This window comes from Haliotis rufescens, unplaced genomic scaffold (genome assembly GCF_023055435.1).
Source record: "Haliotis rufescens isolate VD_foot unplaced genomic scaffold, xgHalRufe1.0.p SCAF_15, whole genome shotgun sequence".
NCBI lineage: Eukaryota > Metazoa > Mollusca > Gastropoda > Lepetellida > Haliotidae > Haliotis > Haliotis rufescens.
In genome coordinates, this window is record NW_025963835.1 from 35,591,112 (window position 1) to 35,602,390 (window position 11,279).

An 11,279-nucleotide genomic window follows, 5' to 3' on the forward strand; every position below is an offset into this window, starting at 1 on the left:
GGTTGTACATAGAACGTTTTACATGGTTGTACATAGAACGTTGAACGTGGTTGTACATAGAACGTTTTACATGGTTTTACATAGAACGTTTTACATGGTTGTACATAGAACGTTTTACATGGTTGTACATAGAACGTTTTACATGGTTGTACATAGAACGTTGAACGTGGTTGTACATAGAACGTTTTACATGGTTTTACATAGAACGTTTTACATGGTTGTACATAGAACGTTTTACATGATTGTACATATAACGTTTTACATGGTGGTACATAGAACGTTTTACATGGTTTTACATAGAACGTTTTACGTGGTTGTACATAGAACGTTTTACATGGTTGTACATAGAACGTTTTACGTGGTTGTACATAGGACGTTTTACGTGGTTGTACATTGAACGTTTTACATGGTTGTACATTGAACGTTTTACGTGGTTGTACATAGAACGTTTTACATGGTTGTACATTGAACGTTTTACATGGTTGTACATAGAACGTTTTACGTGGTTGTACATAGAACGTTTTACATGGTGGTACATAGAACGTTGAACGTGGTTGTACATAGAACGTTTTACATGGTTGTACATAGAACGTTGAACGTGGTTGTACATAGAACGTTTTACATGGTTGTAGTCAAGAACGTTTTACATGGTTGTACATAGAACGTTTTACATGGTGGTACATAGAACGTTTTACATGGTTTACATAGAACGTTTTACATGGTTGTACATAGAACGTTGAACGTGGTTGTACATAGAACGTTTTACATGGTTGTAGTCAAGAACGTTTTACATGGTTGTACATAGAACGTTTTACATGGTTTACATAGAACGTTTTACGTGGTTGTACATAGAACGTTTTACATGGTTGTACATTGAACGTTTTACATGGTTGTACATGTATAGAACGTTTTACATGGTTGTACATAGAACGTTTTACATGGTTGTACATAGAACGTTTTACGTGGTTTTACATAGAACGTTTTACATGGTTGTACATAGAACGTTGAACGTGGTTGTACATAGAACGTTTTACATGGTTTTACATAGAACGTTTTACATGGTTGTACATAGAACGCTTTCCATGGTTTACATAGTACGTTTGACATGGTTGTACATAGAACGTTTTACATGGTTGTACATAGAACGCTTTACATGGTTTACATAGAACGCTTTACATGGTTTACATAGAACGTTTTACGTGGTTTTACATAGAACGTTTTACGTGCTTTTACATAGAACGTTTTACATGGTTGTACATAGAACGTTTTACATGGTTGTACATAGAACGTTTTACATGGTTGTACATAGAACGTTTTACATGGTGGTACATAGAACGTTTTACATGGTTTACATAGAACGTTTTACATGGTTGTACATAGAACGTTGAACGTGGTTGTACATAGAACGTTTTACATGGTTGTAGTCAAGAACGTTTTACATGGTTGTACATAGAACGTTTTACATGGTGGTACATAGAACGTTTTACATGGTTTACATAGAACGTTTTACATGGTTGTACATAGAACGTTGAACGTGGTTGTACATAGAACGTTTTACATGGTTGTAGTCAAGAACGTTTTACATGGTTGTACATAGAACGCTTTACATGGTTTACATATAACGTTTTACATGGTTTACATATAACGTTTTACGTGGTTGTACATAGAACGTTTTACATGGTTGTACATAGAACGTTTTACATGGTTGTACATAGAACGTTTTACATGGTTGTACATAGAACGCTTTACATGGTTGTACATAGAACGTTTTACATGGTTGTACATAGAACGTTGAACGTGGTTGTACATAGAACGTTTTACATGGTTGTTGTCAAGAACGTTTTACATGGTTGTACATAGAACGTTTTACATGGTTTACATAGAACGTTGAACGTGGTTGTACATAGAACGTTTTCCATGGTTTACATAGAACACTTTACATGGTTTACATAGAACGTTTTACGTGGTTTTACATAGAACGTTTTACGTGCTTTTACATAGAACGTTTTACATGGTTGTACATAGAACGTTTTACATGGTTGTACATTGAACGTTTTACATGGTTGTACATAGAACGTTTTTCATGGTTGTACATAGAACGTTTTACATGGTTGTACATAGAACGTTTTTCATGGTTTACATAGAACACTTTACATGGTTTACATAGAACGTTTTACGTGGTTTTACATAGAATGTTTTACGTGCTTTTACATAGAACGTTTTACATGGTTGTACATAGAACATTTTACATGGTTGTACATTGAACGTTTTACATGGTTGTACATAGAACGTTTTTCATGGTTGTACATATAACGTTTTACATAGTTTTACATAGAACGCTTTACATGGTTTACATATAACGTTTTACATGGTTTACATATAACGTTTTATGTGGTTGTACATAGAACGTTTTACATGGTTGTACATAGAACGTTTTACATGGTTGTACATAGAACGTTTTTACATGGTTGTGCATAGAACGTTTTACATGGTTGCTAATAAAATCAAAATCTACATGGTTCTACATAAAATTAGTTTTGACACATTTGTTAATACAATCAATTTATACAGTTATACATGCAATCAGTTTTTACTCTGTTAATACAATCAATTTATACAGTTATACATGCAATCAGTTTTTACACATTTGTTGATACAATCAATTTATACAGTTATACATGCAATCAGTATTTACACATTTGTTAATACAATCAATTTATAGACAGATAAACATGCAATCAGTTTTTACATATTTGTTAATACAATCAATTTATACAGTTATACATGCAATCAGTATTTACACATTTGTTAATACAATCAATTTATACAGTTATACATGCAATCAGTATTTACACATTTGTTAATACAATCAATTTATACAGTTATACATGCAATCAGTTTTGACACATTTGTTAATACAATCAATTTATACAGTTATACATGCAATCAGTTTTACTCTGTTAATACAATCAATTTATACAGTTATACATGCAATCAGTTTTTACACATTTGTTAATACAATCAATTTATACAGTTATACATGGAATCAGTTTTACTCTGTTAATACAATCAATTTATACAGTTATACATGCAATCAGTTTTACTCTGTTAATACAATCAATATATACAGTTATACATGCAATCAGTTTTACTCTGTTAATACAATCAATTTATACAGTTATACATGCAAACAGTTTTACTCTGTTAATACAATCAATATATACAGTTATACATGCAATCAGTTTTTACACATTTGTTAATACAATCAATATATACAGTTATACATGCAATCAGTTTTTACACATTTGTTAATACAATCAATTTATACAGTTATACATGCAATCAGTTTTTACACATTTGTTAATACAATCAATATATACAGTTATACATGCAATCAGTTTTTACACATTTGTTAATACAATCAATTTATACAGTTATACATGCAATCAGTTTTTACACATTTGTTAATACAATCAATTTATACACAGGAATACATGCAATCAGTTTTTACTCAGTTGTTAATACAATCAATATATACAGTTACATACAGTTATCCATGCAATCAGTTTTTAAGCAACACTGTGTTTAATGTAGTGAAATATCAAGTGCTGTGTCCACTGCAGTGAAATATCAAGTGTTGTGTTCACTACAGTGAAATATCAAGTGCTGTGTTCAATGCAGTGAAATATCAAGTGCTGTGTTCACTACAGTGAAATATCAAGTGTTGTGTTCAATGCAGTGAAATATCAAGTGCTGTGTTCAATGCAGTGAAATATCAAGTGCTGTGTTCACTGCAGTGAAATATCAAGTGCTGTGTTCACTACAGTGAAATATCAAGTGTTGTGTTCAATGCAGTGAAATATCAAGTGCTGTGTTCAATGCAGTGAAATATCAAGTGTTGTGTTCAATGCAGTGAAATATCAAGTGCTGTGTTCACTGCAGTGAAATATCAAGTGTTGTGTTCAATGCAGTGAAATATCAAGTGCTGTGTTCAATGCAGTGAAATATCAAGTGCTGTGTTCACTGCAGTGAAATGTCAAGTGCTGTGTTCAATGCAGTGAAATATCAAGTGCTGTGTTCACTGCAGTGAAATATCAAGTGCTGTGTTCAATGCAGTGAAATATCAAGTGCTGTGTTCACTGCAGTGAAATGTCAAGTTTTGTGTTCACTGCAGTCAAATATCAAGAGTTCTTTTCTGCAGTGAAATATCAAGTGCTGTGTTCACTGCAGTGAAATATCAAGTGCTGTGTTCACTGCAGTGAAATGTCAAGTTTTGTGTTCACTGCAGTGAAATATCAAGAGTTCTTTTCTGCAGTGAAATATCAAGTGCTGTGTTCACTGCAGTGAAATATCAAGTGCTGTGTTCACTGCAGTGAAATATCAAGTGCTGTGTTCACTGCAGTGAAATATCAAGTGCTGTGTTCACTGCAGTGAAATATCAAGTGTTATGTTCACTGCAGTGAAATATCAAGTGCTGTGTTCAATGCAGTGAAATATCAAGTGCTGTGTTCACTGCAGTGAAATATCAAGCGTTATGTTCACTGCAGTGAAATATCAAGTGCTGTGTTCACTGCAGTGAAATATCAAGTGTTATGTTCAATGCAGTGAAATATCAAGTGGTATGTTCACTGCAGTGAAATATCAAGTGTTGTGTTCACTACAGTGAAATATCAAGTGCTGTGTTCACTACAGTGAAATATCAAGTGTTGTGTTCAATGCAGTGAAATATCAAGTGCTGTGTTCAATGCAGTGAAATATCAAGTGTTATGTTCAATGCAGTGAAATATCAAGTGCTGTGTTCAATGCAGTGAAATATCAAGTGTTGTGTTCAATGCAGTGAAATATCAAGTGCTGTGTTCAATGCAGTGAAATATCAAGTGTTGTGTTCACTGCAGTGAAATATCAAGTGTTGTGTTCAATGCAGTGAAATATCAAGTGCTGTGTTCAATGCAGTGAAATATCAAGTGCTGTGTTCACTGCAGTGAAATGTCAAGTTTTGTGTTCACTGCAGTGAAATATCAAGAGTTCTTTTCTGCAGTGAAATATCAAGTGTTGTGTTCAATGCAGTGAAATATCAAGTGCTGTGTTCACTGCAGTGAAATATCAAGTGCTGTGTTCACTGCAGTGAAATATCAAGTGCTGTGTTCTCTTTAGTGAAATAGTGAGTGAGTGAGTATGGTTTTACGCCGCTTTTAGCAATATTCCAGCAATATCACGGCGGGGGGACACCACAAATGGGCTTCACTAATTGTACCCATGTCGGGAATCGAACCCGGGTCTTCGGCGTGACGAGCAAACGCTTTAACCACTAGGCTACCCGACCGCCCCCTTTAGTGAAATATCAAGTGCTGTGTTCACTGCAGTGAAATATCAAGTGTTGTGTTCAATGTAGTGAAATATCAAGTGGTGTTCAATGCAGTGAAATATCAAGTGGTGTTCACTGCAGTGAAATATCAAGTGCTGTGTTCACTTCAGTGAAATATCAAGTGCTGTGTTCAATGCAGTGAAATATCAAGTGCTATGTTCACTGCAGTGAAATATCAAGTGCTGTGTTCAATGCAGTGAAATATCAAGTGCTGTGTTCACTGCAGTGAAATATCAAGTGCTGTGTTCACTGCAGTGAAATATCAAGTGTTGTGTTCAATGCAGTGAAATATCAAGTGCTCTGTTCACTGCAGTGAAATATCAAGTGTTGTGTTCAATGCAGTGAAATATCAAGTGTTGTGTTCAATGCAGTGAAATATCAAGTGTTGTGTTCACTTCAGTGAAATATCAAGTGTTCTGTTCAATGCAGTGAAATATCAAGTGCTGTGTTCACTGCAGTGAAATATCAAGTGCTGTGTTCACTGCAGTGAAATATCAAGTGCTGTGTTCTCTTTAGTGAAATAGTGAGTGAGTGAGTATGGTTTTACGCCGCTTTTAGCAATATTCCAGCAATATCACGGCGGGGGGACACCACAAATGGGCTTCACTAATTGTACCCATGTCGGGAATCGAACCCGGGTCTTCGGCGTGACGAGCAAACGCTTTAACCACTAGGCTACCCGACCGCCCCCTTTAGTGAAATATCAAGTGCTGTGTTCAATGCAGTGAAATATCAAGTGTTGTGTTCAATGCAGTGAAATATCAAGTGTTGTGTTCAATGCAGTGAAATATCAAGTGCTGTGTTCAATGCAGTGAAATATCAAGTGCTGTGTTCAATGCAGTGAAATATCAAGTGTTGTGTTCACTGCAGTGAAATATCAAGTGTTGTGTTCACTGCAGTGAAATATCAAGTGCTGTGTTCACTACAGTGAAATATCAAGTGTTATGTTCACTGCAGTGAAATATCAAGTGCTGTGTTCACTGCAGTGAAATATCAAGTACTGTATTCACTGCAGTGAAATATCAAGTGCTGTGTTCACTGCAGTGAAATATCAAGTACTGTATTCACTGCAGTGAAATATCAAGTGCTGTGTTCAATGCAGTGAAATATCAAGTACTGTATTCACTGCAGTGAAATATCAAGTTCTGTGTTCACTGCAGTGAAATATCAAGTGCTGTGTTCAATGCAGTGAAATATCAAGTACTGTATTCACTGCAGTGAAATATCAAGTGCTGTGTTCACTGCAGTGAAATATCAAGTGCTGTGTTCACTGCAGTGAAATATCAAGTGCTGTGTTCACTGCAGTGAAATATCAAGTGCTGTGTTCAATGCAGTGAAATATCAAGTGTTGTGTTCAATGTAGTGAAATATCAAGAGTTCTTTTCTGCAGTGAAATATCAAGTGTTGTGTTCAATGCAGTGAAATATCAAGTGCTGTGTTCAATGCAGTGAAATATCAAGTGTTGTGTTCAATGTAGTGAATTATCAAGAGTTCTTTTCTGCAGTGAAATATCAAGTGTTGTGTTCACTGCAGTGAAATATCAAGTGCTGTGTTCACTGCAGTGAAATATCAAGTGCTGTGTTCACTGCAGTGAAATATCAAGTGCTGTGTTCAATGCAGTGAAATATCAAGTGCTGTGTTCAATGCAGTGAAATATCAAGTGCTGTGTTCACTGCAGTGAAATGTCAAGTTTTGTGTTCACTGCAGTGAAATATCAAGAGTTCTTTTCTGCAGTGAAATATCAAGTGTTGTGTTCAATGCAGTCAAATATCAAGTGCTGTGTTCACTGCAGTGAAATATCAAGTGTTATGTTCACTGCAGTGAAATATCAAGTGCTGTGTTCACTGCAGTGAAATATCAAGAGTTCTTTTCTGCAGTGAAATATCAAGTGCTGTGTTCACTGCAGTGAAATATCAAGTGCTGTGTTCACTGCAGTGAAATATCAAGTGTTATGTTCACTGCAGTGAAATGTCAAGTTTTGTGTTCACTGCAGTGAAATATCAAGAGTTCTTTTCTGCAGTGAAATATCAAGTGTTATGTTCACTGCAGTCAAATATCAAGTGTTATGTTCAATGCAGTCAAATATCAAGTGCTGTGTTCACTGCAGTGAAATATCAAGTGCTGTGTTCAATGCAGTTAAATATCAAGTGTTATGTTCAATGCAGTTAAATATCAAGTGTTGTGTTCAATGCAGTGAAATATCAAGTGCTGTGTTCACTGCAGTGAAATATCAAGTGCTGTGTTCACTGCAGTGAAATATCAAGTGCTGTGTTCTCTTTAGTGAAATAGTGAGTGAGTGAGTATGGTTTTACGCCACTTTTAGCAATATTCCAGCAATATCACGGCGGGGGGACACCACAAATGGGCTTCACTAATTGTACCCATGTCGGGAATCGTATCCGGGTCTTCGGCGTGACGAGCAAACGCTTTAACCACTAGGCTACCCGACCGCCCCCTTTAGTGAAATATCAAGTGCTGTGTTCACTGCAGTGAAATATCAAGTGCTGTGTTCACTGCAGTGAAATATCAAGTGTTGTGTTCAATGTAGTGAAATATCAAGTGGTGTTCAATGCAGTGAAATATCAAGTGATGTGTTCACTGCAGTGAAATATCAAGTGCTGTGTTCAATGTAGTGAAATATCAAGTGCTGTGTTCACTGCAGTGAAATATCAAGTGCTATGTTCACTGCAGTGAAATATCAAGTGCTGTGTTCAATGCAGTGAAATATCAAGTGCTGTGTTCAATGCAGTGAAATATCAAGTCTTGTGTTCAATGCAGTGAAATATCAAGTGCTGTGTTCACTGCAGTGAAATATCAAGTGCTGTGTTCAATGCAGTGAAATATCAAGTGTTGTGTTCAATGTAGTGAAATATCAAGTGTTGTGTTCAATGTAGTGAAATATCAAGTCTTGTGTTAAATGCAGTGAAATATCAAGTTTTGTGTTCATTGCAGTGAAATATCAAGTTTTGTGTTCACTGCAGTGAAATATCAAGTTTTGTGTTCACTGCAGTGAAATATCAAGTGCTGTTTACTACAGTGAAATATCAAGTGCTGTGTTCACTTCAGTGAAATATCAAGTGCTGTGTTCACTGCAGTGAAATATCAAGTGATGTGTTCACTGTAGTGAAATATCAAGTCCTTTGTTCACTGCAGTGAAATATGAAGTGCTGTGTTCACTGCAATGAAATATGAAGTTTTGTGTTCATTGCAGTGAAATATCAAGTGCTGTGTTCACTGCAGTGAAATATCAAGTCCTGTGTTCACTGCAGTGAAATATCAAGTGTTGTGTTCACTGCAATGAAAATATCAACTTCAGAAAACTCAGTCTTTCACACTGAAGTAAATTGCTTGGGTGAGATCATATAGGAGATATCACTAGAATGAAATTGCATTACAATGCTTTGCAGACCAGTGTGACATTACCATGATGTCACAATCGACTGACATCGCTAATCTCTGCCACTGATAACGTTGGTTATTCTACACACTGTCGTAAGCACACCAGTTTCTATACACGGCCATTGGAGTGTTTAGAGCGAACATCTTCACTCCAAGAAGTTCCCGCAGAAGTTTTAGTAATTTTACTTTCTTAATTTGGTGCTTTTCACTTGGAAATATCTAACGTCATGAAGACTTGTGGCAGTTCTGCAAAATAGTTTGCTGCAAGAGTGTGCCAGTGTTTGTCTGCAAAAACAATAAAAACTGCTAATAAAGTGTGGGTCATCTCAAGATGGAGTGATAGTCATTAGCGATTCGCCAACTTTAGGTGTTCAGATGGGTGTGTCAAATCTCTGCTTCACCATGCTGCCTCCACCCCACTTAAGTAGATGACGGACCTTTGCTGTGCTGCCCACACCCCTCTTCAGTAGATGACGTACCTTTGCTGTGCTGCCTCCACCCCACTTCAATAGATGACGGACATGTCTTGCTGTGCTGCCCCCAATCCCCTTCAATAGATGACGGACCTTTGCTGTGCTGCCTCCACCCCACTTCAGTATATGACGGACCTTTGCTGTGCTGCCCCCACCCCACTTCAGTAGATGATGGACCTTTGCTGTGCTGCCTCCACCCCACTTCAATAGATGACAGACCTTTGCTGTGCTGCCCCCACCCCACTTCAGTAGATGATGGACCTTTGCTGTGCTGCCCCCAACCCCCTTCAATAGATGACGGACATGTCTTGCTGTGCTGCCTCCACCCCACTTCTGTAGATGACGGACCTTTGCTGTGCTGCCCCCACCCCACTTCAGTATATGACGGACCTTTGCTGTGCTGCCCCCACCCCACTTCAATAGATGACGGACATGTCCTGCTGTGCTGCCCCCACCCCCCTTCAATAGATGACGGACATGTCTTGCTGTGCTGCCCCCAACCCCCTTCAATAGATGACGGACCTTTGCTGTGCTGCCCCCACCCCACTTCAGTAGATGATGGACCTTTGCAGTGCTGCCCCCACCCCACTTCAGTAGATGACGGACATGTCTTGCTGTGCTGCCCCCACCCCCTTCAATAGATGACGGACATGTCTTGCTGTGCTGCCCCCAACCCCCTTCAATAGATGACGGACCTTTGCTGTGCTGCCCACACCCCACTTCAGTAGATGACTGACCTTTGCTGTGCTGCGCCTACCCCACTTTAGTAGATGACGGACATGTCTTGCTGTGCTGCCCCCACCCCCTTCAATAGATGACTGACATGTCTTGCTGTGCTGCCCCCAACCCCCTTCAATAGATGACGGACATGTCTTGCTGTGCTGCCCCCACCCCACTTCAATAGATGACGGACCTTTGCTGTGCTGCCCCCACCCCACTTCAGTAGATGACGGACTTGTCTTGCAGTGCAGCTCCTTCAATAGATGACAGACCTTGCTGTGCTGCCTCCATCCCACTTCAGTAGATGACGGACCTTTGCTGTGCTGCCCCCAACCCCCTTCAATAGATGACGGACATGTCTTGCTGTGCTGCCCCCAACCCCCTTCAATAGATGACGGACATGTCTTGCTGTGCTGCCCCCACCCCACTTCAGTAGATGATGGACCTTTGCTGTGCTGCCCCCAACCCCCTTCAGTAGATGACGGACATGTCTTGCTGTGCTTCCCCCAACCCCACTTCAATAGATGACGGACATGTCTTGCTGTGCTGCCTCCACCCCACTTCAATTGATGACGGACATGTCCTGCTGTGCTGCCCCTAACCCAATTCAATAGACGACAGACATGTCTTGCTGTGCTGCCCCCACCCCACTTCAATAGATGACGGACATGTCCTGCTGTGCTGCCCCCAACCCACTTCAGTAGATGACGGACATGTCTTGCTGTGCTGCCCCCACCCCACTTCAATAGATGACGGACATGTCCTGCTGTGCTGCCCCCAACCCACTTCAGTAGATGACGGACATGTCTTGCTGTGCTTCCCCCCACCCCACTTCAGTAGATGACGGACATGTCTTGCTGTGCTGCCTCCAACCCACTTCAGTAGATGACGGACATGTCTTGCTGTGCTGCCTCCACCCCACTTCAGCAGATGACAGACATGTCTTGCTGTGCTTCCCCCCACCCCACTTCAATAGATGATGGACATGTCTTGCTGTGCGGCTCCTTCAATAGATGACGGATATCTTGCTGTGCTGCCCCAACCCCACTTCAATAGATGACGGACTAGATGACGGACATGTCTTGCTGTGCTGCCCCCTACCCCCCTTCAGTAGGTGACGGACATGTCTTGCTGTGCTCCCCCCCACCCCCCTTCAGTAGGTGACGGACATGTCTTGCTGTGCTCCCCCCCACCCCCCTTCAGTAGATGACGGACATGTCTTGCTGTGCGGCTCCTTCAATAGATGACGGACTAGATGACGGACATGTCTTGCTGTGCTCCCCCCCACCCCCCTTCAGTAGATGACGGACATGTCTTGCTGT